The 25,278-nt window shown below is 39.7% G+C and overlaps 1 long non-coding RNA gene across 1 annotated transcript; it reads right to left on the bottom strand.

Annotated features, from left to right (window-relative positions):
* Positions 1–127: 127 nt before the first annotated feature.
* Positions 128–25,015, bottom strand: LOC137861938 (uncharacterized). Its single transcript, XR_011099935.1, has 3 exons — positions 11,068–25,015; positions 7,035–7,128; positions 128–719 (listed from the first exon to the last, which is right to left on the bottom strand). It is a non-coding gene; the product is annotated as an uncharacterized lncRNA (long non-coding RNA).
* Between the last annotated feature and the right edge of the window lie 263 nt (positions 25,016–25,278).

Genomic DNA, 25,278 nt, shown 5'->3' with positions numbered 1-25,278 from the left:
AAACATTCTTTAAAAGGCACAGTGTTATCTGATAAAAACCCCAGCAAAACATAAGCAAACACTTGAATACTCTCTTCCTAGCAACCAAGGTCTTTCAACAGAAAAGCAGCATTTTTTTTTCCTGCACCCTGTATTAAGCCAAATTTCTAGTTTGTAACCCTTTGCCCATTCAATAATCGTCAAATACCTGGAATATAATTTTAGATGAAAGTCTAAGCCAGCGAATAAGCCACCTCATTGTTCATTTCTAAAAAAAATATTAATTGAACTTTTTTTTCCCCCCCAAACTGCTCCATGCGTACCGGAAACCCATCTAACAAGCCCTGAAGAATTGCCTTGGGCCAAAATTCCCATTGGGTACATGCAAGTCAGTATCTGAATGCCTGTCACCACTACTTGTGTGACACTATAGCCATGGGGCCAAATTTTCAAATTCAGTTATCTCTTATTTCACTGACAGAAATATTGGGAAGTTAATTTTAGTTACTAAGATTTTTCGTATTTATTAAGTAGCCACGTGACTTAACTCTTGTAACTACTAGTAGTATTTTAAGTGCTGAGTTTCTGCAATTCCCTGCTCTGCAATGAGTAGAAAATACAGAGACTAAACACTCCCTTGGGATTTAGGCCTGTCTTTACAGGCTGGGATAGCTTTGATGGTTTTACTGAAAAAATACTTACTTTGGATCTCTAAAGACCTTCGATGGATGCTGGAGATCCTGAAATAAAAACAAGAAACCCAAACGAGAACTGTAATGCTAAGTAACAATGACTGAGCAGTGGTAGCAAACAACAGTGAAGGCCTTTTTGAAAAAAAGTTTGTTCAACTGACCATTTCTTCCATATCACCCCTTTTCTCCTAGGAGAAAATACTTTAAAGAGAATGTTCTCCTCTGCACTCCTTCTTTTCTTACCTGAGTGTATTTTCTCCTTTCTTTCTTTTCTCAGATGAGGGACACTAATGGTCTTGTTGCTAACTCTAGAGAAAACAAGAGCGGTTCCTGGGAAATGTCTTCCATGGAAAAGAGGAAAGACAGCTAAGGGACAGGACGTATCCTTCCTGACACGTACAGCATGATCAAAGAGCCAGCTTCCCTGCTTCTCCCCAAAGAGCTCTCAGTTGACTGTCCAGAAAAGTGCACGGTCTCCCCAGCTGTTAACAGCAGGATATACTGCAGCACTCGACTGCTGCCGCCGTGTCATCCCAGTGCCCTCGAGGTCAGCTTAGCATATTAAATTAACAGTGTTCCCAGGCAAGGCAAAAAGTCTGCAAACAGAATGGTGCAGCATAATAATGGGATACAAGGGGAAGATACCTGCCTAAATACAAAATATTTTGGAAAGACTGGAGAGCATTGAATGATTCTGACTTATGTGACTTAGTGACAAATATACGTTATCACACAAAAGTCACAGTCTGTTTACCACCACTTAATATTTTCATAGCTTATTTTAGAATTTTTGGATTTGGTTCACCCTTAATAATTTATTTATGAGCTTAGAATTATTAATAATTTGAAGCTTCATTACAAACTATCCTGGGGGAATCTCACCTGCCTCATCCCATTACATTATTATTCCCAAATATCTAATTTACATTTAATAAGACATCAATTGAACATCAATAAAATAACAATGAATTAATAAACTATATCTTCATAGAAATACTAATAGCTTAAATATGTAAGCAAATGCAGTGCGCAGTCTGCAGGTCAGCTGTCTAATCTCTTTGGGAGCATTTGTCAGAACTGTTTTGTATTTAGAATTTGATAATAAACCATAAAAAAATATTTAATTGCTTTGGTCTTAAACTAATTCTTGTGGCATTTGTGAACCAAGCCAAACTGTGAACCTGTGAGGCAGAGCTGGGACACAACCAAGTGTTCTGTGTCAGTAAGAAGGAGATCTCAGAACACTAGAAATGCCGAAGGGACCTCAAGTTTTCATGAAATTAAATGTAAAAAGACTGTTGGTTTGGGTAAGCATGTATGTATATTTTAGTTTAATATCATCTCAAACTGAAATGCTTAGAAATTTTTCTATCCAGAAAGTTAAAATAACTTTTTTTACTGACTGAACATTCTGCCTGAAAGTGTTAAAATAGCACAGTTCAGCACTGCTGTTTGGGCGTTCTGTTTTAACAAACTATCACCCCAAAGGACAAGTTTTGACAAATATTTCTATTCAGACAGAAGTGACATTATTTCATCCTGGGGAATTTCAGTAAAGGCCTTTATCTGATTCCACCTTATAGCTCTGCAGCAGTGTTTATCACTAATTGGGGACCACTTCCATTTACATTTCCTAGGCTCATACAAATCCCACATGAGCATTAATGGAGGAAGAGGAAGAACAAGAATAAAAATTTCTCTTATGGGTATTATTTTTTTTTTTTTTACCTTCTAGTTCTTATTATTTACTATCCTTTATGGTTCAAATTTTATCAGGGCTTGAACAAAAGCCTTAGATGGAAAAGGTGACTATTTGTCAGTAACATCCTTATCCTTGTCCTAGTTCACTAAGAAGGACTCAGTCCCTGTTCCCTCAGCCCCTCACTTCAGCAGGATTTACTTGAGGGCTTTAAATGCCCAGCTGCAGAACCAAAGCCAGAAGACGCTATTATCCTTTTATGACAGTTTGATATTTTTTAATATGAATTGAATTTCCTTTTCCTTTTCATCCACGGCACATCAGTCTTTTTTAGCTGTTCATGTCCATTATTTGGCTATCTCCATTACACAATCAAGGATTATAAGGCCTCTGTCCTCAAGCATGTAACATGGGTTGATGCAAGCATTTAAAACTTTAATGGCTCTTCAGCTTGAGCTATTTACAACTCCACAGAGATGTGCTATTCAAACCTTAGTTTAGAGAGATTTCCGTTTAACATTTTAAAAACGTTAAGAGCTGAAGGGGCCATAAGACATTCTCGTCTGACCTCCCACATCAGATTTTTTTTTACTCAGTTACTTCTATATCAATCCCCACAACATACTTGACTAAAACACATCTTCCTGAAAGACTTCCAGTCTTAATCCGTAAGTGGAAAATCCATCACTTCCTCTCACCCGTTTACACTAGTGTTTATTACCCCACACTCAAAAGTGCATCTTCTCAATTGAGCTTGTCAGCCTGTCCCTGCCACCCCAGACACTGGTTTTAACTTCTCTCTGCTACGCAGTGACTCGGTATTCTGTATTCTGATCCCACGAAGGTGCTGATATACTATAACCCAGCTGCCCTCAGCAGTATTAGCATTTCTACCATTCAGAAACACGCCAACAACTGCATGCATACATTCACATCTTCGGTATGTCTTTTACCTTACCGGACTCACCAAAGTCCATAGTTGAGTACAACTTCTGTTCTCTTCCTCCTGAGCAGATCCAAGTACATTCCTTTCTGGGGCACTCTCACAGGGAGACGATGAAAAGTTTAACACAGAGAGAATGTGCCTACAGCTCTGAGGGACAGCTCTAATTTTAGGGCAACCAGCTTACCGGATTTTTCCATTTCCTCTCGTTTAACCACACTCAGGTTTTTAAAAGAAAAATTCTGTTCATCTCTCTTTTTAAAAAATAGCCACTCTGGACTAGTTTCCTTGCTAGTTTCAAACAATATACTCACTAATCTAAATGGGTATTTCTTAAGAATACAACCTTTAGTTTCCAGGCCTCCATTGCAATGGATTCTGTAAAAGTCTAAGTAAATAATGTACACCAACTCGCCTTTAGCTGGTGTAAAAACAGTCCCCAGAGTGACAGCTATCAGTTCATCTCCAGTGAGAGCTGTATAAGCTATAAGCTCTTCTATAAACGTGACAATGAATAACAACCAGTCTCTTATTCCTCTCTTACTATCATGTGTCAGACCCTTAATTATGGCTACTGTATTATGAATTGCTCCAGAGAATGCTACAAGGCTAAAGCAGAGTTCTGGACATCAAAGACAGCGTTAAAACCCTGCTTAGGAAAGCTCCTCAGAAACATCTGCCGATGTTCCTCCCAACTAAGGAACGCTCTTTTTGAGAAAGAAAGTGCACTGCTGCAGCTCACTGCCTCCTGCTCTTCGGCGAGGAGGCACCCCACAGAAACTGATAATCTGCTTTGAAGGGGAAGATGGCCACCTGAAAACACAGAAGAGAAAAGCCCACCTCACATGAAGCTCTCAAGACCTTCAGCTTTTCTACCTCAGCCTCTGTATTCTCCAATGATCACCATCCTTAATAACTTACTGAACACTGAAGCTTATGACACAGTGCACAATGCAAAAGCAGTATCAGAAATTATGACTATGTAACGGAGGAAACTGAACTAGAACCCATCCTTTGAGGCACTGTACCACCAGCATCTGTTACTGCGCTACAAGAGTTGTAACACTGACTTTGTATGTACAGTATTTATGGGCATCGCTCAGGGATAAATGCAACTGTGCATGCTCCTGCAGTCAGCTAGGAAGGCTGTCTATACAGGTGCCCCACTGAGAGAACAGCAGGGCAGAATCCAGATTCAGGCTGACACCAAGCAATGAATGATTCCTAAGCGTTTTGTATGTGGGTAACATTAATCAATACTTATATAGTAATTACTAGAAAATTAATGTAACTGCCTCTCATGAGAATTACTGGAGAATATTATGATCTTCTGTGGGTATGTAAAAGCAAGAGATAGGTAAGTATTCATAACAGGTGACGATATATGTTATGATAATGCACATGGCTTAGACTTGTTTTAGGATATATAATGATTTACTGCTAGCCAACATCTTACAACAGTATCTATGTAGGAACTAATGCCTGGCAATTTATCAATTCTTAATAAAGCACTGTGCTTAGAAGTATTACTGTTGATGTTGCTGTTGATTTTGATTCAGCTGATTTTTGTCTGGACTCAGCACTATGGCTCATCAGTGTTTCCCCAGCTCCCTCAGGACGTGAGGGTTCCAAATTCCTACTTTATTTATTTATTTTTATATATATATATTTTAAGTCTAATCAAGAACTGCGTATGCAGCACTCCCCTTACCTGTCCCCAGTCTATGTGTGAAATTAACATTGGTGCAAAATGCTGGAAATGCATGTGTGCATGAAGAACACAGGTTCCCAGATGAACGTTGCATTACCCCCAGGCGAGTTATGCTAGCCTGAAAGCACACCGTCACGGCGTGCTGCCATGCTCAATTAACTGAAACCCAGGTAGCCTCTGTGCACCATGCAGGAACAGTATTTTCATGTGAAGCACATCTGTAAAGGTAAGTTCTTTCAGAACTTCACAGCCACATGGTGACTGAGCAAAAATAAGTAGAATTAAAACAACTCTGCCAAAATTTAAACCGGTTCCATGCCTATACAATCATCATCACTTGAGATGTTTCTAAAGCATGGCTGCTTCTCAAGTAGCATTTAATGTCACACGTCTCAATTGTCAAGGGCTGGCATAAGCCACTATGACATACAAAGACGTGACTCCCGGTTACATCCTTAGACAATGGGTAATATTTCTTCATGAATGTTTCTCTTTCCAAGTGTCTCCTGCCTACGTCTTTCAGATACTCTCTGAGCCACATTCATCAGCTGTGGGAGCTCAGCACCTTTCCAGTGATGCAAGTCACCTGATGGGGGATTGCTAAAGATCAGCTCTCATGTCATTCTGAGCTCACAGAAGTGTTCTGAAAAGGGACATCTAAACTGTTTACCGTCATTCTTGTTGTAGTTTAAATGCTGCATAATATTTTGATGAAGCTTTACAACTTCATAAATCTAGTGTCTAAATGAAGGACTGCTGGAAAAAAAACCACTGATTTGCTGCAAAAATCAATCTTCCACTGCCCAATTCCATTCTTAATGAATAAGACAATTCAGAAACCTACAGGAACATGCTTTATCGATTCATTCACAAGTCACTAAAGCCTGCTGCCTAGGTTTCCTCCAGTAAGACTAACCACACATTGCTTCTAGCGTACTGAATTGCAGGGAAAGGTGATGACTCCACATCTGTTCTGCTGGAAGTCCAGTGAGACTAAACATACCCAATAAATGTAAACACAGTACAGCACTAGGTTAATGATAAATGTGTGTACGAGACAAAGAGACTTGCATTTCCTCTTTATTATCCCTTCATTTGAGCCACTGCTTTATCTGTAATTTATTTGCCCAGGACAGTTGGGCCCAGATGCGTACCTGTTTTTTCACTGAGGTACTTGCTTTTCTCAATTTTGCAGATGGATTAAATAAGCCAGGAGGAGGCCAACCTATATGTGTGGGGTCACACAGAGAACTGTAATCCACACTGCAGTAGATGCCTGAATCCATTCAGGTTCAAGACCTAATTTGGCATAAAGCTGGTTTGTAGCTGTACTGCACTGTACACTTTATAAACATATCTTTCAATAATCTCCTGTGTTTCTCATGAAAGCAATAACAAGCAGTACGAACAGCTGAGCCTATACTGGGCAAGCTTTCCTATTAAATTCCACTAATACATCTCAGCTGTGACCTGTAGCAATTTGGGTAACCTAATAAGGCTGACTGTCCCATAAGAATCTGGGATGATACACTGTCTACCTGCAAGACATGAGAAAGTACAAGAGAGCAACTTGATACCAAGTATCACCTATCAGTCAGAAAAAAAGGAAATGAAAAAATAGATATATAAGAAAATATCAGAGAAAAAAACGTTATTAAGAATAGGGAAATCTGCTTATATAGCCTTACAGATACTTTAAAGTGCCAGCATTTCAACATTCTCTTCCAACTCAAACCATTACATATGCATGTCCTTTTTACTGGAATATGCTACACTTAATTTATTATAAGGCTGTATGGTAACTGCAGTTATTCCAAGGTAAATTCTTTGAAGAATTTTGTCAGATTCACCCATGTTTTGCCAGAAACCTAAATAGTTTTCTGCCTTATGACACAATATATTTTAGAGAGCCCACTAAGATCATTCTAATACATATGCTTCCTTTTCATACGTTTCTAATAAGCATGCACAGATCCAGTCAAACGTAACAGTCTCTACTGCAAAACTCACCCATTTAGCTGTATTATGATTCCAGTCCCCTAGTGCTTTTAGTACAAATCTATGTACAGAATGGCTTCAGAAAGTGGCTTCTGCTCTCAGATATCTGTTGGATAAATAAAGCAACAAGCAATTTAGCAGTGTACAGAGGAATTAGAAGAGTTTTTTTTATCCTTTTTAATATTTCCCGTAATTCCAAAATCAACCAACAACCTCAATATAAAACATATCACTCAACACATCACTTTTCCTTTAGAATTGTCTCTCAGCAGGGTAGCGCTCGTAGCGACGTTATCGCTGTGCGCCATGCTGTATGTTCAAAGCCGTCGGTATTCAACGTGCTAAGAAGTGACACTGAATCCTGCAATCAAAAATAAAAAGTTTCAAAAAAGATTTCAGAATTTACATGAATATAAATAGCTGCACTGAATGCTTTGAAGATGGAAAGCATTTTAGAGATTTACATTTCAGTCTGTTTTGAACAGATAAACAGACAAAAATATGTTTTGTAAAGGAACAATAAAGATTTTCAGTGTAACACTTTCCATGGTAGGTTGTAAGAAACAGTAGGCACCACAGAAGGAATTATTTACATTCACTATACAGAAGGCCTATGCTTCACTTCTCCTTATTACTTGAGCTCCCAAAGAACATCTGATTTTCTAACCTTAGCATCCATTAAGTGAGCCATAAGCTTTCTGCAAATGTTCATGCCCACCACCATTTCTACTATCATTTTTCCCACCCAGCTCACCCATCGTTGTTTAATGACGAGATTCAGAAGGTTTATCAAAGGTTCTCTTTTCTTCTGAAACACAAAACTAATGTTGCCAAACCATTCATACATACACAGAATTAAAAATGTTGAGAAAAGTGCTCTGAAAGGAACTTTAATTGGAAAGATACTTTTTCTAACACTGCTTCCTGTCACTTCACTCCTAATGACTGAAGTGTTTTTATGGTTTTCTGTGTTCTCCCTTAGAGCTGTGTAATTTGTTTGAGTTCCAAATCCCCCAAGAGCTCTGTGACAAACCTCCAGGGTATTTCCAGTATGTAAAGGTCAGAGCTGAAGAAGATGGGGACGGAGCATGCCGAAGACATGTATCAGAATCTCTCATTTTAAACCCATCACTGACAGAAGAAATGGACAGTAAAGCACAGTGGGTAGTCTCTTAAAGGAAAACCAACTGTGGTGGGAACCTCAAAGATCCTAGAAGGACTGAAAACTGACACTCCTGAAATCAAAAGAAAATGGCTTTCCCAGAGATGTTCTGCATGGAAGTGAAAATAGGCTTCCAAATGTCTTGAATGTCTTAAACAAAAGTCTTACACTGGGAAGTCGAAACAACGCGGATCGCATATTTGGCTAACATGTGACATTTGGTATTTAGTGAAATCTTCATGGTCTCCTTCCACCACACTCTCCAAAGACATCTTTCCCCAGCCCTCATGCCAGCCTCCAAATTCCTGGCAAGACGTTGCTGTTTTGGTCTAGATGTTAGATGATCTTCCCCCTGCTGGCTGGTTCCATTACTATTAAAGAAGTGTCGGCCAAGCTCAATCTCAGGGTTCCCTAACAGCCTTCCCCTCACTTTTATTGGTTAATTAACATAACTGCTTCTTAGGAACAACTATAATACTAATTAGTGCAACAGGTGCCATAACTGGCACAAAGTCTATAAAGAGAAAACCCAACATCCCACCAGACATATGTGGAGGATGTACAACATTACAGATTCTCTTCTAGGGGACCTGAACGAATTCTCCACTGCTTTCGCATGATGTGCTTCAGTTTTACCTTATTTGTTGTTGTCTGTTTAATCAAGGTCTTCTGTAGTATAAATGTGATCACCATAATGCTAATCTCTGCACTAGACATGCAAATATATAAACATTTGTGTGCCAAATTATTAAGTTTTTGTCTATAACGTTATGCCCCTATTTACTATCTATATTTTATGTCTTATGGATTTCTAAGCATTTAAATTTATATCAGCGTTGTCACATATCTGCAAGCAGAGACAGTTTTATGAGCACTAAAAAAGCTGCAACACACAGCCACTAAATACTAATGACATAAATGGTATCCACTAATGGTCTCTATTTTTATTACAATGCAAAACTTCAATATATTGCAATTATCACCGCTTTCAGACTGAGCCATACACACCGTATAATGCCAGCTTCCATCTCCATAGCATAAAATGGCATTATTTGTTGTATATAGTTCAGCCCTGTACTGCAGATGTTGACTGAATGCTCAAGTCAGCAGTTGTAGCTAAAATTCACTCTATTTACAGAGTCTTACTGTTAACTAATACCTTAAATTGTCAGATATGCCAATGCATTAGACATTTTTCAAAGCCAACTGCACTAATAGCGTGTAAGCGTAGCATATGTCTTGTTGTACCTGTCAACAGCCCAGTAACTTTGCAAAGGTAAAGCATGTCAAAAAAAGGAAATTATATTCCTATGCTTCTGTGTTAAAAAATCTTTAGCGAGAGATTTTTCTAAAATACTTCAATACAAAAGTGCATTTGACAAAGCTTATTCTCTTGTAAATGAGTTTCTATGTTACCTTTGTAATGTTAAATGTTAAATTCTTCATTCATAATTAGAACGCTCCCTCCTTTACAGCAGCTATCAAAGAGAGAAAAACTTCAGGCCAGTGGAAACCTCAATGTTGAAACCACAAAACTGGATGAAAAAGGCAAAATCACTCTCACAAATGTTGGGGAGAATTTAATCTCATTTCATCGATGCATTTTACTTGTGTGTAACTTTCACCAAAAAAAAAAAGAGTGCTGAGCTCATCTCAGACTCATACCTGTTTACCTGACATAAAACATGTCCAGTTATTCCTTTTCATTGACTTCACCTGAGAATAACCTACAGAAAGCTGGAACTTTTCTTTGAAACAGGAGACATTTCCCTATTTCCATGCAGCTGGGTAGTCATTTACACAGGGAAAACACTGGAGACAAAGTAGGTGTCAGACTTGGTAGCATTTTACATGCATTTTCTGACACAAGGCAGACAACAGAAACGTGCACACAAAATATTTCCCTTCAAGGGCTAGCTAGTGAGAACAGCAGAAACTTGTGGAAGACATCAGTGTAATTATTACAGAGTTCCTATATATTTCCAAATGCTACTTGCCTTTAAAAATACAGTGCAATTATCACTTAACTTTAACCATGGAAAACCACTCCATGGAAAAATAGTACTTTGTTTAAACGTTCTTATTCACCTTGCACAAATCTAAACATACATGAGTGACTATAGAAGAATGAATGATGTAAAATCCATAAAATAATAATACCTAGAGCTTACAACTGAGAATACTGATATGGTATTCCTTATTTTTTCATCATCTTTTCTCTGGCAGTAATATTGAATATGACAAGTACTTTCTAATGTAATCTGAACCCACTTCAGTGTTCTAATATTTTGACTGAATAGGCTTTATCAAGGATCCCAGTTAACTGTCTCTGTTCTGCAGTTATAAGAATAAAATATTCCAACTGAAAATTCAGTGACATTTCATTTCAGAAAGCCGGATTTCTCAAAAGAACAAACACATTTGTTTAAATATTTGGAAAAACATACAGCTTTTCTATGTAAGTAAATATTTTACTTCATTTTCTCAACCAGAATTAGAAATTCTGGCTCATTTCTCAATTCAAAATGTTTGTCCCTTCATTTGTAATCCTCACAACGCATCTTAAAACTTAAAACAAAACAGAATGATCAATCTCAATAAAATGTAAGAATTGAATATCTGAGTAGATGAAAAGCACTTCATTTTTGAATGAATTCCTCATTTTTCTTGAGGAAACTGTTGGGTAAATATAACCCATTTTAAAGAGTATTTTTGGACATTATAGAGTTTGTAAAATACGACATTTTACTTGCCCACTGAAATTCTTTCTCCCTGCTCAGCAATAACTTTGTACAAAAGGAGAGAACTCTTTTAATAACACCATGGACAAAAGTCTGCCAACCAGGATCAGAATTACAACGGCCTCGATGCTTATTGCATTACCTTCACACAGAAATATGTCCAGCGAGTTTCCAAACTCAGACTTGACTGAAGACTCCTTTCCCACCCTGGTGCTCGTGTCTCTTCTACAGTGAAAAAGGCTGAGTTCTTGCGGAGCATCTCTTTACCTCGTTGCCCACACTAACCCATGCTCCTTCACTGAAATGACGGTAACAAAAATATGGAAACCAACAGCGGCCTTTCTGTATATTTCAATTAATGGTCAATCAAGCCCAAAACGAAAAGCCTCTTGCCTCCATTACCTGTCCAAAATGTTTGGCTATAGTTGGTTTTCTTTTCACATGTAAAATCATCAACGATGTTAAAATGCATTCTAGGAAAGTCAGCTGCTTGCATCCACATTCCCTCCAAAGAGACTGGAGGTGGAATATTTACACTTAAGGAAATGGTTTCTGAGGTGTTTTTTCTTATTATAACAATACAATAAAAAAGCTATAATATCTGGAAGGTTTAGACTTTTGTCTTGTAACCCTGCAGATGAATAGCTTCAACCTTTGAAAGAAATTGCAGTATGAATGTCTATTTTATTCCAGAGTTGTGTCTGAGCAGACTATTAGTAGAATACTGATAAATGCTACAATAGCTATTCTTTTTTCTCCTCTTCGGCTTTTATGCCATTGCCAATACCTATCCTTCCCCTGGTGCTGTCAGCTGATGCCTGGCTCATAACTCTCAAGCTAACAGCATTAGAAGAAAAAGAAATTAAGTCCAAATAAACCTGCCAGGTAGAATTCAACATTATGAGATTATGGACTGAATTGTTTTCTGAAACAGGCACATATATGCAGAGTTTTACCACTAATGACCTATAAAGAACTTACATATTAAAAGTTAATTATTATAATATTATTTAAGAGAAAGGGAGAGATACTAAAGCTGATTATTTTTCCTTTTCTAGTAGCTCTGTGATTTTTAATGGCAAGTAAGAAATAATCTTTTCTATTTACTTCCTGAGGACCATGTTTGTAGCATCAACCTTTGCACCCTGTCTGCATACGATCAGCAGGCACTACGTAGTACTGGAAAACATGCGTGTGGCTAGTAGTGTGTTTAACTAGGCCTCTGCACATGTGAACAGACATTCTGATGCACATAGTCGTGTTGGCACAGCTCTAAATGTTTGCTCTTTTGTAGTAAATCTGAAAACATAAGGAGCTGCAACTGTTGGTCCTGTGAGTAAAAATAAATCAGTGAAACAGTGGAGAAGAATATGCAGTATAAAGGCTACAAAATATTTAAGAAGAAATTCAAAAAGTAATTGCAAGTCATGCAAGTCAGAAAGGATGAGAACTTGATCATGATACCAACTATAAACAGTATAGAATTACGCGCCTTTGTGAAACAAATGGGTGAAGTTTAATGTATTACAGAAAAGTGATTCATGCTACAATTTATGCCACATATACACCTTAAAGCCACAGTTGGATACTTCACTGAGATTGCAGCAACCGCTATTGCCATCAGAAACAACCAGCTCCCCAACCAGCTCTTTCAAAGAAGCCAAACAACAAAGTGCCACAAAGAACAAATACATTTTTTGCTCCCAGAAGCGATGTCTTCAGTGAATTTCAAGGAAGGAGCTATGGCGCAGAGAAGTTTATATGGCTGTAACTGATGTTTCATTTGCTTTGAAAATGTGTAATTTTTACAGCTCCTACAGTTAGAGCTGGAGCAAAAATAAGGCATGTAAAAGAGAGAACAAAGAGAAACAGAAATCTTTTTTTTCTCATAGACACCAAAATATATTTGGGAAAGATTGGACGAACATCTAGATGTTTCCAATCTTAACACAATCCAAACCAACAACATTTTGTTCAAAAGGGCCTAGCATGTCTGTAGTTAAAAGTGACAGCTCTACTAAGTAATAAATTATTATTATTTTTATTTATTTATTTACTATCATGGTGGTAACTACTACCAAGACATGCACAAATAGAACCTGAGAACAGCCAGCGTTTGCTCATTGCTGGAAAGCTGTCTTACACAGGCAGAGTGGTGAAGACAAACAAACCTGGAAAAATGTTATATTAAAACTAACAAAAACCTCTGAATATAGCATGTGTGAAGCAGGATACTCAAGGAAAGGATGAAAGCACACAGCAATTTCAGTTTTCAGGAATGCTGAGTCAGCTGTGGCTCTGGTGGTTGGAAGCCTGGACAACAACAGACATCAGAGGAAATCCTACACATCTGCCTGCCGCAGGAAATCTGACTGGTGGGGACTGCAGCGCCCAACCAACAAACAGCTACAGCTGTATGAAAACACTGGTGTGGGTCTGCAAAAACAAATTAGCAATGCAAATGGCTGAATGGCAGTAAATGCAAAAAGTGTAGGAAATTAGAAAGATGCAGCAGTCATGGTGAGGCAGGTATCAAAAGATGAAAGGAAATCTAAGTAGAGTTGGGAAAGCAGACAAAATTGACAAATGGTACATAAAGCAGCAGCTGACAGAAAAAGAGGAAGCTTCAAAAAGAAGTGTGAACATTTATCAGGAGACTTACATAAGGTGATTTGTAAATATGTCTCGACATTTATAAAAGGCAAGGATTTCTCTTCAACTATTTTCTTTGTGTCGAGACTCGTCCATAGTTTCAGAGGCTGTCAGTTTTGGAGATTACATCATATGCATATTATTCCTCCAATATACTGAAACATTTTTTGACCTTTTCTGAATAACAAGAGGTATGTTTATGTAATTTAGTCTGATTCACTGTAATTCCTAATCTTTGCCATCACATCAAATACCTTAAAGATACTGTGCGTGCTCCCCATAGCACAACTATTTCAAAGAATGAACAAACAGAGTAAACAGATGTGCTGGTGTTGTTCACAAACAACTTCAGTGATTACCCAGAGTCACACAGAACCTGTGAGAATTTCCAATGCTTGTAAATTTGCAGGTTCTCTCACCGAAGTCAGAGGAAGTTATTTAGCATACACATAAGCATAGCCAAACCTTCAAGTACATTACCAGAGTTTTGATTTCAGCTTTTCTGTACAGCAGCAAGGAGCTAAGTCATTGTCACATGGTGTTACTGGAAACACGACATTTTCAAAGCCTACCCAAGAAAAGAACGCAGTGGTCACAGCACAGGTAAACGTTCCCAAAGCAACCACTAGGCTTTCTGACACTTCCCTCCGAGGCTACAAGGGCCAGTTTTCTGGCCAGATGTCCCAATGTCACTCCATCTCCCCTGCACTGTTCTGCACTCCCCACAGACACACAACAGCAGCTGTTTCTCTAACCCAAAAGAAGCTCAGGATATGCAACCGGAGAGCAATAGAGCCACACAAGACATCTGAAGCCCATAACCTTGAGCCGAAGGGAAAGGAGGAATACCTACAACCAGCACATTTCACATCCCACGGCTGCCCACGTCGATAATCTGTCCTGACAGAACTCAAAACATTCAGTTCTCCAAGTCAGGCTGAGGCTTTGCCACACTCACGGAAGTGTTTGTGGCACACAGCTCTGCTCAATGTCCCCCTGCCTGCTTTGTGGCAGAACGGCTGTGTTCCTGCACAGGGGAGCTGCACACAGAGATGGGAGATGGCTACCAAGGGGCACTAGGTGAGAATACTGCTTCCCCTCAGGTTTCATCACCAAAATGACGCCCTCCCACACCCCTTTTGTCCACTTCTCCTTTCTGGTGGCTAAACTGAACAGTCAAACCCCTTCCAGAACAAAGAGGGCTCATGAGGGTCTTAGGATATGGGCTGCAGCGATTCACACTCTCATACAGTGCTTGACGGATGTCCTGGCTACCAAATCTTTTATACGACCTCATGAAAACCTCCAGTTGGTTTCCTCAACCTGGCTGACTCATATTCATGCTGCAGAAATGGCAGGGAGTTTCTCCGCCTCCCATCCCCTCCTTTAACACTCTGGTAAAGACAACAAGCCACCACTGGGCCAGCAAAGCTCTAAACTAAAAGCCCACTGGCCAGCATCTGGTTACTCTCACCACGCAGTCTTCCCAGTCCGTGACCAGCTAACAGGAGGTTCCCTGCTACTGCCAGCCTTCAGCCGGTATCTTTTCCGCCTCTCCCTTTCATATTAACCTTAAGCCCCAAATATCTGAGATGTCTAACTACGGGAATGAATCGGAAGAGAATTAAAGGCATATGTAAAATGAAGGTTAAGAGCTGGGGATTTCTTCACATGGCTATGCGCTAAGCAGTAAGAAGCTAAATTACAGGCAGTAGGAAAGCAGAGCTGAACTTTCATATGCAACCCGTCCACTTGATATGTCTCTCCTTCGTAATGAAGATACTGCTCAAAAACATAAAAACTAACTAGCTGGTATAAACTAACTTTACATAAGCAGTTATGACCTAAACAAAGTTTGAAGAGTACATAGCCTCTGGGTACTCTTGCCCCAGTAAGACATTCTGAGTTTAAATTTAGATTTTTATTGCCCTTGGAATGCTGAGATAAACTTTTAGTCCCACTGGTGCAACTCCAGGAAGAGACTATATTAAATTCTGCCGTTCGTGAAGGAGTGAGCCTTCCTTCTATTCATTACCAGGCATGCAAGCCAGGTAATAAAGCTGAGCTGTTTTTATTTGTACACAATGTGCACCTTATTATGGCTAGCAGAATTCTGCAAGAGCAGTTCCTATTAGCAGGTGGTATCACAAGAGCTGGGAATTACATTTTGGTCTGTGGGGTTGACAACACAGCCCTGACACACACCAGGACCAACCAGGGAGCATACACAGATTTTGTTCTTCACTTCTCTAGCCTGGGACAGGTATCGTATCTCCAGTTTCCCTGTTTCTGCAGAAGAACATTTGGAATTAACCAAATTACAAATGGATCAGCTTACAAAGATAGCACTGTGAAAACTTGAAAGAGAAATTAAACATCTGAGTTTTGAAAAGCCAAACCAAGAATTCGCTTATTTGATGAGGAAAAAGTCTTGAATACCCTAATATCATTAACATGGATTTGTCTTAAGTGCCCGGTATTTTGCTAGCAAAAGAAAACAAGTAGTTACTGCTAGGTCCAAGTAGAAGTAACAACTCTGAATCAGTATCAACCTGAAACACTAATCAAATCAGAAATCTGCTGTTTTGTCCAAGGCTTCTTTGTCATTTCCCAACCTGAGTCTGTCTTTGAGTCAAAACAGTTCAGTTAACTGGGAACATGAAAACAGCAACCTTTATCTCATGAGGTGCAAGGAAAGATTCACCCGCTTCATCACTTCTTTAGTCTTTTTAACTAGAAGAAGCGCTCCTTATTTCAAATGTAACGATCCATAACGCTGCACAGGCCTTAGGCAGAATGTTTAAGGAAACAGATTTATTATGCAATGAAGCAGTGATTCCTACACATGAGAACTGATGCAAATTATCATTTGACTCAATAAAATAAACTTGAAAAGCAACTCACTCAAAGTTATGCAGATTCTAATAACCTGAAAATAGTCTTCAGGGCAAAATAATGGTAGCCGTCCCTACAACAAAGAAACTAAACGCGGTGTAGCTCTTGCTATAACTTGTCATTATCTTATTGATGCTCTCTCATAAAAATCTCATTCAGTTCGGCTTTTATTTCAGCAAACAACTGTAAGCCTTCAAGGCATTGTGCCCATGCCGCAGGTTGAAGCTCCCCGCTGCTGACAGACACGTCTCCACTCCGGAGAAACGGACAGAAGTTACCCAGCCCCGTATCCTGCTACCAGCAGCTGGAGTTGGTACGAAATGCAGTGTGAACTAAGAATGGAGCACCTAACACCTTATTGATGCAGTTCTCTATTGTGTTATTTGCTTCTCAAGGTGGTATGGAAAGGAAGCCCCATGGTTTTAATCACGTTCGTTAAAGGAGAAGAGATCTTGCGATCTCACCTCTGACACATTTACTAACTTTAAAGAATCTATCATGCTTTATTCTGTCTAGGTTTTGACTGATTGAGATGTTTGAGATTTAAATTTTGGACTACTTTTATTTGTTGTTACAGCAGGGAATTTTGAAGAGAAAGCTGCAGGGTTGTTTGTTTATTTTTTAAACACTGTCTCAATAATATAGTCAAATTGACAGTGCGTCTCTGATCCCCTTCACCCAGAGGAAAGTTTGTGATTATGTTTTCTTTCTGCACACAATATAAGCCAAAATTGCCAAGCATTCTCTCTCTCGCCAGTTCCTAAACTATTCAGTTAGAACTGGCTTAGGTGAGCTTCTCTTTTGCTGGCTCGAGGGGGCTTCATCTTCCATCTTCACTTTTGTATCTTTACAGAGTTGTTTTTTTTCCAGAATAGCCTCTGATTTGTGGTTCTGACCAATCCTTTCTCCTCTTCTACAGTGTTTTGAAGTTTAATAAGACTTCTGATTTTATTATGTCTGTGTTTTTTGTTTTATCTTTGTAACTCCTACTGCCATCCTTTCTTTATGCTTTTATAGATATTGATAACATTATGAGTTACATTATACTGTACAGAAATAAAGCTCGCTACAATTGAAACTCACTGCCATTTTCTTCCAGTTTTTGCAAGGGGTAGAGGCTCCATAGGAATTTATTTAAAAGTCTCCTTTAATCCTCCTGCAGGGTTGATGTTTCCTTTCAGAAAAGGAGGACACCACTCCAGCCAGAAGAAATGACATAGCATGAAGGAAAAGAGGAAAAAAAGTCCTGAGTCATGAAAGCAAAGAAAAAAAAAAACACAACTGAAATAGAACTGAGAGAGGATTAAACTCCCCACGCTGGAAGGGACAGAAAAGTAGGATGGAGCTGTAATTGAAAGGAAAACGAGAACTGACTCTACCTAAGAACTAGGTAGATCAAGAAGGATCAAGAACTTGACCAAGACAGAGCTGAACTAGAAGACACCTCTCACCTTTTAGCTCTGCTCATTATCTACCCTCTGCCTTCTGTTCCCTGAGAGAGCCAGTGGCCCTTCTGACAAACTTTCTGTGGCCACAGTCAATCCTGGAGCTTGAAAGCAGAGCTTCTGGGACAGGAGCTGCTCTAGGAAGGTCAAACAAGCACTACCAGGGTGCAGTGGTGGATCTGGCCTGTCCTTCCAGGGCTGGGGTGAATACCTGCTCTCCAAGGGACATCAGTCTCTTGTTCTCACATCACTGAGAAAAGGGAAGATCTGTACCTAGAGTTAACAAGTTGACATGTACTGAGACTATGTGCTTCCCGTAATTCTTGGTACCCTGAAGGTCTGATTTTGGTGGAAGCAAAAAAAAATAAATAAAAAAAATCCAACCCCACAACTGCTAAGAGCTAAGCACACTGCAGCTGTCTCTCAGAATCAGAATGCCTAATACAGTCATCAATAACTAACCACTGTCCAAGATCACAGACCACAGCCTGCTTGCCTCAACTGCATGCAATCTAGCTGACTCCCTGCAGACCTTTTTGTCAATTAGAGAAGCTTTTTTTCTTCTCCTCAGTAACTGGTTCATTAACCTTCTTTCTACTCCTATAGCCCATTTTGGAAAGCCCATGTTTACAGTAACTGAACACACTCTGCACTCATCAAAAGGGGTGTTACAGTGTTAAATCAGAGCCCACGGTTATGGAATACACTGCTTAATCTAGCATTCTTGGCAGTTCTGTAGCGTGAGGTAACAGCATTTGAAACAGAGCAGTACCATATAAAAAAAGTGGGAAAGGGCACTATTTTCTGCAATCATTTCCATGGAATGCAGAACTGCATAGGAAAACTATGATCCTTTAATATTCATCCTTCTCAACTGGGTGTTAAAAACTAAATCTCTGAGCATCACGGCTATATTTTAAAGATGAGACCAACAATAATAATAATAACAAAAAAATCCTATGGATAATTGAGAAATTTCCTACTAGTTGAAGGAAAAAAAAAAAAGAAAAAATAACATCAGGTATGACAAGTTTGTGGTATAGGTGATATATGATAGTAATTGACATCCTAACAATAGGAGACTATAAAGATACCCTGAAAATATTTTCTTTTCTATTTCTTCCCTATCTGCTTTTCCTCCTCTCTTTCTTCAATGAACCAGATTTGCCAGCAAGGCAATTTAATCTTCCGGGGATAACGAAAGTCTTCCTTTTCTAACAAAACTAAAAACCACTGGTCAAGTACAGAAAGCCCAAGAGGAAGAATTATCTGACAGTGAGCTATGTTTTTTTTTATCTCCAGGAATGGAAGCAGCAGTATTCTGGAAGAAATAACATTGATTTAGCCAGAATGTAAGGAAGACATCTTCTGTTTGACGTATGTTGCTTTCTGGGCAAGGGTAGGACAATAGCTTGTATGCCCTCAACAAAATGCCTCCTACTGTGTCCCACTATTATTTAGTGCGAAGTATTTTATTCCCTTGTAACACTGAACTCTGAACCATGAGAAACTTCATGCTCAGTCATGAACCTGGCTGGATGCTTATTTAAGGAGCTACCACTAGGGTAATTCTTCTGGGTTCTTATGCCATGCATGACTGGGAACGGGAAGAGTCATTGTTCTATCCTGTACAGATAACAAAGCAAAGCATGCCAGCCAAAGACACGTGTACAATTTATCTCCTTGGTTCAGCAAGGCAGACACTGAAACCACACCTCAGCTCTTGCCTAAGTCTACAACCCAGAGCAATGTTTTTTATTAGTTTCTGGTACTGTGTTTAACAGCACAGCAGCATGCCAATGAGCATCAATAAAAATACACTTTTAAATAATAGTAAAAGAAAACCACCGTCCACCTTGGGCTTAAATGGAAATACAGAACTAAGCTACACAACTGTGTTCTTGTCTTCACAGACAAGATCCACCTTCGAATGGGCTGACTGGTGCCCATAATTCCTTCTAAAAGAATGTTCCAATTTTTAAAAGGCCATTTATTTGCTGATTTAAATAGAAAATAACCCTCTTCTGTTACCCAATCTGAATGTATACATGGTTGATAAAGTTATGCTTAAGTGCTTTAACTTTAATAACATGAAGCACCTTGCTGCTTTCAACTGGATAAACAGATTTTTCACATCAAGCACATTCTTAAGTGTTTTGCAAAACTGTAGGCCTCTCAACAAAGTAACTCCATATATTGATATCTATCATTTCCTAAAGAACCAGTGAGATGTGGGTAGCCAGCACTTCAGTCAGAATTAACGTATTCCTGGCTTCCAGCACAGATTGTAATACTGCAAATCAACTGGATTCTTCTTTCCAAGTAAGATTAAGTTAGAAAAGGAAAAGCACAAGCACAGCATGAACAACCCAAAAGGCTGTGGAGAAAACGGGGAAGGGGTACTAATGGGAAGAATTGTTTAAAGTTCAGCTCAGAGCTGACAGAAGTAGACATATAAGGAGGCAGACAAACTGAGTTAACACAGAAAAGTCGGCCTTCTCTTGACTGGCAGGGCTGAAGTATGGGGCTTTACCAGAAGCAACTGACTAAACCAGTTAAAAAAAAAAATGAGGAGCTGCACAAGTGGTAGAGGGATCACAGAAGATGAGCAACAGCTTGAGAAGACATACACAGAAAATGTTTCAACATCTAAAGGACTGTACTTCAACAGCACATTACCAGTGTTGTAGGCAAAGAAGTGCTGTGGCAAAGGGTTCAAAGCTTCGCTCTGCGTGGTCAGCTGCGGCCAGACCTTACCTTGCTTTCCCCTAAGCAATTAGTGCTTCCCACCACATAACAGTTCCCTCCTCTTCAGGCTTGCAAAAATGCTTTCCTGCTGCACAGACACAGTAAGGGTTGTCTGGCATTCTTCCTCCCACCCTGAGAATGGACATGAGGTTAGCTGCAACCTGGCCACAATGTGGCAGGAGGAAAATTTCCATAAATTACTGAGGTAATAGCCTGAGCTAGAGGCGTGTGAGTCAGACAGGAACTCACTCAGCTGCGCTACCTGCAGCAGCCTTTGTGCAGGAGTATTCATGAGACACCAGTGTAGCTACGGTAAGACAGAAACACAGCGTGGTATGATATGCTGTCACCATTAAGGTAAGATGTGACAGATGTATTCAGAAAATATAAAATGTATTCACACAACTTCAAATTAAGAGCATACACGGGAAGCCAACCTGAAAAACAGAACCCTCCCCTTCTTTGGAACATGCTGACATTAATCGCACTAATCAGACCAGCTCTTAATGATATCAATTTAGAAACAACACCCCAACGTTGTATTTGCAACATCTTCCAGCTTTGCTGAAAACACACTGCAATAAGGGGAACATTAAAAACATGCTTAAACATTAAACTAAAATTATCATTCTGCAGTTGATTCGTAGTTATATAGGACTCATTTATCTTCCCAGCTGCTAAGTATAACCAAAGGGATTTGGCTGCATTACCACTGTTATTACCATAAAGCAGTCATGATCAAACCTGTGGGTATTGACTGGCTGGCCTACAGAACCTGAACATCAGTCTGCCTGGTTTCAGAGGAGCCAACACTGCCTTATGCTATGACAACCTAAGCCATAAAAATCCACAGAAAAGGAAAAGAAACAGAACTTGTGTTTCTGTCTTTGATACCGTGTTCTCCTCATTTTTGTACGCATTTCACTTGTTTTGTCTTAAAACAGCTCCAGACCAATTCAACAACATTTTTCCCCACCCAGGACAAATATTCCAACCTTCAGTATCATCTAAAAGACTGCCAGTGGACAGAGAGGAGACGGTTTCTTTTGTAAATCCATCTACCATTTGAAGAAAAAATAATAAGGGATGTTATTCAAGCAAATACTTTACTTGACATTTACGTTTCAATGCTTTTAACTGTTCTTCCTTTTCTGCATCCTCAATAAATGCTTACAAATATTTTAAGTAGGGCAAGTTTGTTACAGGACTAGAACAGGCGAGGCCACTGGAACTCTATACTGATGCAACTTAACATGACCATCACCAGGTAACACCAGACAGCCCTGACCCTCTGGCACTCCACTTATCTTCACAAACCTATCTTAGACATCTTGACTTCTGGACAACGACATTCTTACACCATGCCTTTGCCACTGGGATGCCCCCCAGTTATCCAGATATTTTATATGATCTCAAAAACAAGGCCAAAAGAATTCAGTTAGTATTACACAGCCAAAATGAAAATAGAGTAGAAGAACAGGAATATGGATATGTTTCTTGCAAAGTTCTAGTTATCCACATAATCTTCATCTCGCGCAGATACAGCAGTTGCGTGCAACCGCAGAGGTAATAGGACTGGGAGGTATTTCTGTAACAACACTATTTCCTGGTTTCTGCCACAGTGTCCCACGGGTGAAATAAGTTGCAAGAATTTGCACTGCAATACAGCTATGCAAATTTTCGTCAGCAGAAAAATCTCATTTAACAACCCACTGGAATTTAAAACTATGCCTTGAAATCTGAGCGCTGGCACCTCTGCTTTAATAATGAAAGATCCTCCTCCTCCACTTAGAGAAAGAAGCTGATTTTCTCTCCACATATCCATTCCAAAGCCCCTTCTAGTCAACAAAGTCTTTCCACTACCTCCATTAGGAAAATAACTACGACTTTCACAGACCAAAAATACTGCACTAAACCAGCACTTCAAGACTCGCTGATGTCTTAGCCCAGTGTGGGCAAATAACTTAATTCTGATCAGAGCTGTGCAATTTTTCACATCCATGATAAGCTAAATGCGAAGTTGGTAAGTTTGTGCATATTAATGGTGCCGAATTACTTGCTGGGCTCTCAATTAGCTTAATCAAGCCACGATAGGGACCTGGGAATATTGCAGGAAATTCAGTAAAGATCTCTGCTCAATTCATCACTGCAAAATGTTGGCCACATGACAAACTACACACCTACCTGAATTATTATGTATATAATAACTGCTGAGCATCACCTTGCTATTCTGGATAGAACTGGTCGTACCATTTCCAAGGAGGTGTTTTAAAACTAGGGGCTGCAGTCCTCCGGGTTCTAAGAACAATCAAGCCCTTGGAAAGGCTCTTTGAAGGCTAAAATAGTGAGATTAATCACCCAGAAAGGAGACAGCAAAGGAACAATAAAATCAGATTAAAAGGAGAGAGATCAGAAGCTTCTCTTTCCCTACACCTCAACAGACAGAATCATAAGGAAATTCAGCTCAGCTGACAGCTGGGAAATACAAAACCAGGTAAAGAAATGATACAAACATTCAGAGGGGAGTTACGGATCCACGCCAATCAATAATTTTAGCACATTACTCAAGTTACGGGGAAAATCAAAGTATGAAGGAGAACTGACCCATGAAATTTCAAGTTGTGTAGACCAGATTTTAAGAATTATGAAATAAAGAACAATACCACATGAGTGGGAATAAACACAATACTTTCCTGTTCTTTCAATGGAAATGTTATTAATCGGGTCAGCAGATCAGGTAGTCTGCAGTGTTTCACAAGGGATTTTGAAGGAAAGATGTTAGAACGAGCAATATGACATGCTCGCTTTTTTTAAAACCCAGCCTTTTTATTTGATAACAGAGAAATACAGAATTACTTTGGTGACAGCAGCACTGAGAACAACAGTCATGAAGCTACTTGTTATTTTCATTATTAACAGAAAGCGTTCGGGATTACGTTTATTTTCACTACTATTTACCTTTTAAAAAGTGTTATTTACTACTGACAAAGTTTGGAAACTCTGCCAGTATAGAAGAAGCTCAAGGAGGATGGCCCTGACTTGAATGACCCTGAAGCCCAAAATATCAAAAGCACATTAAAATTTATTACCCTGAAGTGCAAGAATGAAACAAGCACTTCCACTATAAGCTGACTGACTACTAATTGCAAACAAAGCAGGAGTCCTTCTGTGATCCTCTAGCCCCTGAATGAAAATCGTATAGACCAAAAAAAAAAAAAAAAAAAAAAAAAAAAAGGCAGATTATTTCTGGATATCTCTGGCAAAGAAAATTTCAATATTTCAGACTGGAAATATAACTGAAGTTGATGCACTGATATGTCTTCTAATATACTGTACACAACAAGATTAATTAATGAAAAGTAATCACATCTGTCTTTCTTGTGCTTAAATTCTTCCCGCTTCTCTTCCTCAGGTCTTCTTTCCTCTGATAGCTTAGCAGAGTTTCACAGTCTTCCCCAAATAGAACTACTCTCCAAAATGCAGCAGGGGTGCACATAAGAGAAAGCATGAGGCTAAGATCAAAATGCGTATGACCTGCTACGCTACGGCAGAATGAGAATTAAAAGGCTGCTGATAAGCTGATAACCAGAGCACTGGAAGCAGCAGTCTTCAGGGAAAACTCCTGACACTCCATTCGTTTTTGTTAGTGATCTTGGCACAAGAAGCAGGAGACTCTTGGGAATTTCTCTGCAAGTCCAGATGCCTGTGCAATGCTAGAACCATACTCCGACAGCACTACCACTCCCTCCTGAAGGAAAATTCCCCAAACTGGGCTTTTCAGCAGTTCAAAACATCAACTGCTTCTTGTTAGAAATCTCACACTGTAAGAAACTCAGTTCAACTGCCAGAACTTAAAATGGCTCTTTACTGTGCCTTCAACATAGGTCTAAAGCTGCAGGATGAACAGCATCATCATCCTCACTTGTCCAATGGAAGGCTCACAGTTGCAATGGGGGTTAGGAAGGGAGAGCTCCACACTCAGATGTGTGCAGCTGCTAACACCAGGGTGAACACTGTTATGGATGCAGGACCACTAGAAGCAGAGGCATCCATGGAAGCCTGGAGGTGCTCATGGAAGTTGGGAGAAATTCACTTAATTCAGATATCCCCAGTGCAGGCAACGCAGCCCCTGGTTCATGCTGGGTTTCCAGCATTAGTGCTGAGGGCACAGAGACCAGCAATGTCCCAAGGATGCTGTGACCGATTACTGCCAGTCCTGCCTGAGCCCTCTTCTCCCACAGTGAGGCCCGTTTCTCACCACAGAAACACAAGGCCTCTTTTCTTTGTGGGAAAGCAATCACACAGGCCTTTTGGCAACTCTTAGCTGGCATAATATACCCCATAATTCCCCCTCTGACCCTGCCAGAGGAAAATCAGTTCTGCAAGTAGCCTCCCTCCCGCTCCTTCTTGCCCCCACTCCCCCAACTTCTACACCACAGGGGTTCCCGTGGAACATGAGCCTGCACCCCTCGTCCCTCACACGCCACTGGAAGCGCCTCCAGCAAAACTCTCTCATCACTGTGCTCCCGATAACCTTTCCACTTCAGTGGAACGGATGATCCCAGAGGTCACCCTCGGGGACACAGCACACTGATGAGACAGCGCTGAAGTGC

This window comes from Anas acuta, chromosome 10, assembly GCF_963932015.1.
Source record: "Anas acuta chromosome 10, bAnaAcu1.1, whole genome shotgun sequence".
NCBI lineage: Eukaryota > Metazoa > Chordata > Aves > Anseriformes > Anatidae > Anas > Anas acuta.
The sequence above is the reverse complement of the archived record's forward strand: the minus strand, read 5'-3'. Positions and strand labels throughout refer to the sequence as shown.